The sequence below is a fragment of the Heteronotia binoei genome, chromosome 8 (genome assembly GCF_032191835.1).
Source record: "Heteronotia binoei isolate CCM8104 ecotype False Entrance Well chromosome 8, APGP_CSIRO_Hbin_v1, whole genome shotgun sequence".
NCBI lineage: Eukaryota > Metazoa > Chordata > Lepidosauria > Squamata > Gekkonidae > Heteronotia > Heteronotia binoei.
The window spans coordinates 120,405,048-120,412,790 of record NC_083230.1 but is presented as its reverse complement, the minus strand read 5'-3'; the positions used below and the strand labels follow the sequence as shown (position 1 = coordinate 120,412,790).

The following is a 7,743-nucleotide window of genomic DNA, read 5'->3' as shown; positions in this document are numbered from 1 at the left end:
CCAACCCATTGGTTCTGGTCCTATCTTCCGGGGCCACAGAAAACAATTCCACACCATCCCCTTCAAGGATTTGAAGATGGTGATCCTATCACCTCTCAGCTGTCTCCTCTCCAGGCTAAACATCCCCAGCTCCTTCAACCTTTCCTCATAGGTCTCCTGTGACGTGAGTGGGGCTGTTTCAGGGAATAGTGTCAAATGCAGCTTCAAAAGCAACAAATAAAACATACAGTGCCCCAGATGGGCTTAGAACGTAGTTGCGACAGATGAGCAGCAGTGCCAACTGCATTTGCAATCACTCAGATTAATATGTTATGTTTATTCATGTAAGTCAGGGGTGGGGAACACCTCCATCCCGAGGGCCGTCTGCAGCCCTTGAGGTCACTTGGTGTGGCCCTCGGGGATTGCTGGGCCGAACCGAGCCATGTGGCAGCCTCTCTGGGGCCTGGCTGGTCAGTGAGGATCATGGGGCCCAGCCGCACTGTGCAGCAGCCTCCCCAGGGCCAGGCAGGGATCACAGAGTCCAGATGTACTGTACGGCAGCCTCCCTGGGGCCTGGCCGGCCGGCCAGAATTGCTGCAGGGCCTGGAAAAGTTACTGTCACAGTTCAGTTTGCACTTGGTTATCCCAGCTGGTGTGGCCTAATATGCTAATATTAGGGGATGTGGTCTAATATGCTACTGAGTTCCTGCTGGGCTTTTTCTACAAAAAAAAACCCCCTGGATCTATGCATTTGCCTTGGGCAGTGGGCCGGGTTGTGCATGTGTGCCAGATTAGGCTCTCCCTACGTGACTTCAAATAGAAGAACAATTATTTGTATTAGTTTTGCCGGCCTGAATCGTTCTCCCTTGGCGGAGCACTGTTTTTATAAGTTGATATTTTTTTATGGCCCGCAAATGATGTTATAAATATCCATATGGCCCTTGGCAGAAAAAAGGTTCCCCAACCCTGAGCTAGAGGAGTGAAAGGGATATAGCCGGGGCTTTTTTTGAGCAGGAACACAGTTCCATCTGGCTTGGCATCAGGGGGTGTGGCCTAATATGCAAACAAGTCCCTGCTGGGCTTTTTCTACCAAAACAGCCCTGGATATAACATAACAGTTAAGCAGAGCAGGACAACTGAAATATGGGGGGTGGAAGAACGGAGGGCTTTGCAAGTAAGAACAACTTTATAGTCAATCTGCAGCGACAGGAGGCCAATGTAAGGATCCAAGGAAGGTTACAACAGGGCTGAAACAATGGAAGAGGTAAATGAGTTACGTAGCAGTATGCTGGACAGTGGTGAATTTGCCAGGTGCAAGACCAGTGAGGAAGGGATTGCAGTACTCAAACTTTGGCTGTTTTCCCACTGAGCTTACCTCGGAGCGACGTCCCTCTTCACCGCGCAGCGTCTGCGCGGATTTCCCACCAACTGCTCCGAGGCTGCTCCAAGGAACCAGGAAGTTCCCGACCTTTTGCATTGCAAATGTAAACCGTCAAAAACCAGTTTACATTTGCAACACAAAAGCCGCGGCTCTTCCGGGTTCTGCGGAGCAGTTGGTGCGAAATCCGCGCAGGCGCTGCGCGGTGAAGAGGGACGTCGCTCCGGGGTAAGCCCTGTGCAAAAATGCCCTTTGTCAAGGTAAGAGAATAACCAACGTTTTTGCTAAAGTGACGAGCAATGCACTTTTGAAGCCTGTAAAGAAAAGAAACCCAATACAACCTAATGATAGACTGAATATGGAGATCACAGGAGAGGGAGGAGTCAAGCACCAAACTAAAACCACAGGCTTGTTCTGCAGCATGGGTATATGAAGTGAACCGGGCCTGGACAGGAAGCTCTGAAGTTCAATTGTGGACCTACTGAGACAGCAATGAGAGATTCAAGTATTAATATCATAGAATCATAGAGTTGGAAGGAACCTCCAGGGTCATCTAGTCCAACCCCCTGCACAATGCAGGAAACTCACAAACACCTCCCCCTAAATTCACAGGATCTTCACTGCTGTCAGATGGCCATCCAGCCTCTGTTGAAAAACCTCCAAGGAAGGAGAGCCCACCACCTCCCAAGGAAGCCTCTTCCACTGAGGAACCCTAACGGTCAGGAAGTTCTTCCTAATGTTGAGCCAGAAACTCTTTTGATTTAATTTCAGTCCATTGGTTCTGGTCAGACCTTCTGGGGCCACAGAAAACAATTCCACACCATCCTCTAGATGACAGCCCTTCAAGTCCTTGAAGATGGTAATCCTATCACCTCTCAGCCGCCTCCTCTCCAGGCTAAACATCCCCAGCTCCTTCAACCTTTCCTCATAGGACTTGGTCTCCAGACCCCTCACCATCTTCGTCGCCCTCCTCTGGACCCGTTCCAGCTTGTCTATATCCTTCTTAAAATGTGGTGCCCCAAACTGAACACAATACTCCAGGTGAGGTCTTACCAGAGCAGAGTAAAGCAATACCACCACATCACGTGATCTGGACATTATATTTCTGTTGATACAGCCCAAAATTGCATTTGCCTTTTTAGCCACTGCATCACAATGTTGACTCATGTTCAGCGTACGATCCACTAATACCCCTAGATCCTTTTCACACATACTACTGCTAAGATAAGTCTCCCCCATCCTATAACCATGCATTGGATTTTTCCTACCTAAATGCAGAACTTGACATTTATTCCTGTTAAAATTCATTTTATTGATTGATTTGTCAGAATGGCAATTGGAGACATGGGATTGGATGGCGGGATAAAGTTCAAATATATAAAAGGGAGACATCAGCAGTGTGTCACAGCTTACTAAAAACTGTAGGATTTGGTTAAATTTCTTACAATAATATTTATGCCTTGCTCCAAAGTGTGTTTCTTTGGAAGTCTGTTCTGCTGAACCTAACAGAATTTGGATTTTTAATCAGTATATTTAGGACTACAGTGTTTTGAGGTTCCTGCAATTTCTTTGCATATCTGCAAGAAAGGTTCAGAATGGGCTCTTTGATTCTTCTTTGAAAGAGTACCTTCCCCAGCCTTTTCAGGTGCTACTAAAGTCTTGTGTCATTTTGCTACTGTATATTAATAAAGCTATCCCTCTGGAATAATTTCGCAGTCCTAAGCTGAAATACCTTGCAATGCTGATGAAATTAGCAGCCGTTCAGAAAGAACTTTTGCATTTTCTGTGCTGCAGACATTTCTGGACTCCAGCTAAGGTTCCAAAAGTAAAACTCCTGATAATTCAAGATATAAGTTTCAGTAAAAATCCAACAATACTTCTCACACTGTGTATGCTTTTAAGATGATATTCCCACCTTAATGATATTTTTGTCCTACAAAGAAGTAAAACGCCTGATAATTCGAGATATAAGTTCCAGTAAAAATTCAACAATACTTCTCACACTGTGTATGCTTTTAAGGTGATATTCCCACCTTAATATTTTTGTCCTACAAAGAAGTAAAACTCCTGATAATTTGAGATATAAGTTCCAGTAAAAATTCAACAATACTTCTCACACTGTGTATGCTTTTAAGGTGATATTCCCACCTTAATGATATTTTTGCCCTACAAAGCAGTAAAACTCCTGACAACTCAAGATACAAGTTCCAGTAAAAATCCAACAATACTTCTCACACTGTGTATGCTTTTAAGATGATATTCCCACCTTAATATTTTTGTCCTACAAAGAAGTAAAACTCCTGATAATTTGAGATATAAGTTCCAGTAAAAATTCAACAATACTTCTCACACTGTGTATGCTTTTAAGGTGATATTCCCATCTTAATGATATTTTTGCCCTACAAAGCAGTAAAACTCCTGACAACTCAAGATACAAGTTCCAGTAAAAATCCAACAATACGTCTCACACTGTGTATGCTTTTAATATGATATTCCCCATCTTAATGATATTTTTGTCCTGCAAAGAAGTGTCTCCAGAATTTAGAAGTCATTTACAAAATCGCAATTTGCACAAAAATGTTAAAAAGAAGCAATTTGAACAGGCAAAGCACTTGCTCATACGGAGTGATCTGCAGCCTACGTTTGGGCACCAATTAACAACTAAGCATTTCAAGAAGATTGAATATCGCTTGTCCAGGCTTACTCCCCCAAACGTTAAGGAAACTGGAAGCTGCTTGTTGTTCCTTGTGCAAGGTCATTGCCCTGTTCTTTAGGGCTTCTGCCTTAGCATCGTTCTTCTCCACACCATCTCCAAGTTTGTACATTCGGCTAGCATTGGCGCATGCCCATGTGTGTCTTAAGTCACATGCTTTCAGAGAATACTCCAAAGCCCGGCTCATGTCCTTTGGTACTCCAGGGGCTCCTTGAAGATATATAGCACTAAGATTAAAGCAGCTAGGAGCAAAACCGCCATCACAAGCTTTGCTGTAATAGTCCCTGGCTACGGGAGGCATTAGGCTTCTCATCATAATTCCCTCGCCCATCATGTTCCAATAGTCCAACGTTGTGACAAGCTTCCGTGGATTTCTTGCCACCTTTCTCACAAGATTTCAAAAAGCAGCTGTAGGCAGCTTTTAAATCAGCTGGTAGACCACCTGTAAAGAGTATTTAGGTTACTTAGTATTTATACAACACTTTTCTGTAGGATTTCACATACCGTATTTTTCGGACCATAAGACGCACTTCCCCCCCCCCAAAAAAAAGTGTGGGGGAAAGTGTGTGCGTCTTATGGAGCGAAGGGACGTACCTTCCTCCGGGGGGGCGGGGCGATCCTTTGCCTCCGCCTCTGATCCCGGCGCTTCCCCCGCGCCTGCCTGCCTGGCTCCAGCTTCTTCCAGCAAGCGCTGGGATCGCTCCACGCTGCCCCCACCGCAAACCCAGCGCTTCGCGAGCGCCGGCTGCGGAGAGGGCAGCGTGCTTCCTCCGTGCCTGTCTGCTGGCTCCAGCTCTGACGCTTACAGCAAGCGCCAGGATCGCTCCCTCCGCCCTCCGATCCCAGCGCTTGCTTTAAGCATCAGAGCTGGAGCCAGGCAGACAGGCATGGAGGAAACACACTGCCCTCTCCACAGCTGGCACTCGCGAAGCGCTGGGTTTGCGGGTGGGGGCAGCGTGGAGCGATCCCAGCGCTTGCTGGAAGAAGCTGGAGCCAGGCAGGCAGGCGTGGGGGAAGCGCCGGGATCGGAGGCGGAGGCAGCGGATCGCCCCCCAGGAGGAAGGTGCGTCCTATGGTCCGGAGCGCCTTATGGTCGGAAAAATACGGTATATTATCTTAGTAACTCTTAATTATTCACATTACAGAGAGGAGACTGAGACCAAAATAAATGCATCACTAAGGCGAAATTTGCACTGGGGATTTTGTGACCTATCGTTCATTTCCTTATCCACTTGAGCTAGATCTGAGTCCAGTAGTCTCTAACAGACTAACGAGATTTTCAGACCCAAACTGAGGATTACCAGACCCCCCAACTTGTCATTCTTTTAATCCGTTAAAAACATTTTCGCTATTTTGCGTACTGATCCACCGCCCACTCTCTGTCTATGTAGGGCTGCTAATTCCATCCCATTCCATTGTCTGATGAAGTATGCTTTCAGTAAATGAAAGCTGACATTCTCAAGAACACACTGTTGGTCTTAAAAGGTGCTATTGGACACCATCTTTGTTCTACTCCATTTAGCAGATATGTGATAAGGGAGCTCTGACTCTCAAAAAAAGCTTATACTCCCAAGTCACACGAGTCTCTAAAGTACTACTGGCTCTTCTACCGCAAACCAACACAGCAACCCCCTGAAATTATCCACATGATCGTGTCATATTTTTTTCCAGTGTCATATATAACCTTGCTTTATTTTGTTTGCTTTTAAGATAAGTGTGATGACAGAAAAGGGATTTTCCCTTTACCTTTTCCAGTTATATAATAAGCTCCAAGTTTGTAGCAGCTCTCACTGTGCTGGTTGTTTTCACAATTTTCCTTCAGTACTTTGGCAGCTGCTTCATAATTTTTCCTCACCCCATCCAAGTAATCAGCCAGACGATGACAACCTGAAACATGGTAAGAAGCTTTATGCAAAGTATGATCACAACTTCACTATTTCATACTTCCGGTGTAGCTCTGCTTTCTTGCTTGTTGGATTGGACTTTCATCAGTTGAGACAGAGAGGAGCTTGTTCTCAGTCTCTAAAGGTAAAGGTAGTCCCCTTTGCAAGCACCTGTTGTTTCCAACTCTGGGGTGACGTTGCTTTCACAACGTTTTCACGGCAGACTTTTCACGTGGTGGTTTGCCATTGCCTTCCCCAGTCATCTACACTTTCCCCCCAGCAAGCTGGGTACTCATTTTACCGACCTCGGAAGGATGATGAAGAAGATATTGGATTTATATCCCGCCCTCCACTCCGAAGAGTCTCAGAGCGGCTCACAATCTCCTTTTCCTTCTCCCCCCCACCCAACAGACACCCTGTGAGTAGATGAAGATATGGATTTATATCCTGCCCTCCACTCCGAAGAGTCTCAGAGCGGCTCACAATCTCCTTTACCTTCTCCCCCCCCCCCCGACAACAGACACCCTGTGAGGTAGATGAAGATATTGGATTTATATCCCGCCCTCCACTCCGAAGAGTCTCAGAGTGGCTCACAATCCCCTTTACCTTCCTCCCCCACAACAGACACCCTGTGAGGTGGATGGGGCTGGAGAGGGCTCTCACAGCAGCTGCCCTTTCAAGGACAACCTCTGTCAAAGCTATGGCTGACCCAAGGCCATGCTAGCAGGCGCAAGTGGAGGAGTGGGGAATCAAACCCGGTTCTCCCAGATAAGAGTCTGCACACTTAACCACTACACACACTGGAAGGCTGAGTCAACCTCGAGCTGGTAACCTGAACCCAGCTTCCACCGGATTGAACTCAGGTCGTGAACAGAGAGTTTGACTGCAGTACTGCAGCTTATAGCAAAAGAGGTGCAGAAGCTCTGATTCAGAGGTCGGTTTGATTAGTAAATTCTAAATCAATATTTCCATTGCATACACGACTGCTACCCATGACGTCTCTTCACAAAATTTTCGAGGAATACCTGTTTTCTTACCAGTTTTCTTCACAGCTCTTCCATTGGCCTATAGTCCCAAGGAACTTATGCGATTCTCCTGTTTGTTTCAATAAAAATCACTTTACAATATACATATTTAAGGTTGCAGTCTTTGTTTGAAAAACTACTAATGATAACACTGCGCCTGTAATACAACAACAAAAACTGCACAAAATTGGATGAAAAAATACATTTTTCATCCAGAATAAAGGAAAATAAGGTTTTTGTTCTTTTGTTTAAAAAAACCACTTGTAACACATTTACAAAGTGCTTGTGTGAAATCATATATATGCATAGCTACAATGGGACTACCTTCTAAGTGAACACATGGGATTGAGCTGAAAATTTCAGACCCTGCTTTTGTTTAAGGAAGATTACACACAGCTTGCCAAATAGCTTGGAGAAAAGCATTCTGTCCCCTTAATAGAGATTTAACATGTGGAAATCGGTAGCTGAAGATTTTCATGGCATGGTGATAAAAATGGCATGGTTAGATAAAAATATGGAGCAGAGGTCCATCAGTGGCTATTAGCCACTGTGTGTGTGTGTGTGTGTGTGTGTGTGTATATATATATATATATATATATAATATATATATATATATATATATATATATATATATATATATATATTTGGCGCTGTGTGACACTGAATGTTGGACTGGATGGGCCATTGGCCTGATCCAACATGGGCCTTCATCCATGTCCAACACTCTGTGTCACAGAGAGTAGACATAAGGATAGGCCTGGTTGG

General features: G+C 45.1%; 1 pseudogene; it reads right to left on the bottom strand.

Annotated features, from left to right (window-relative positions):
- Positions 1-4,011: 4,011 nt before the first annotated feature.
- The window catches only part of LOC132575764 (cytochrome c oxidase assembly factor 7-like), a 5,785-nt pseudogene continuing 2,053 nt past the window's right edge, over positions 4,012-7,743 (bottom strand).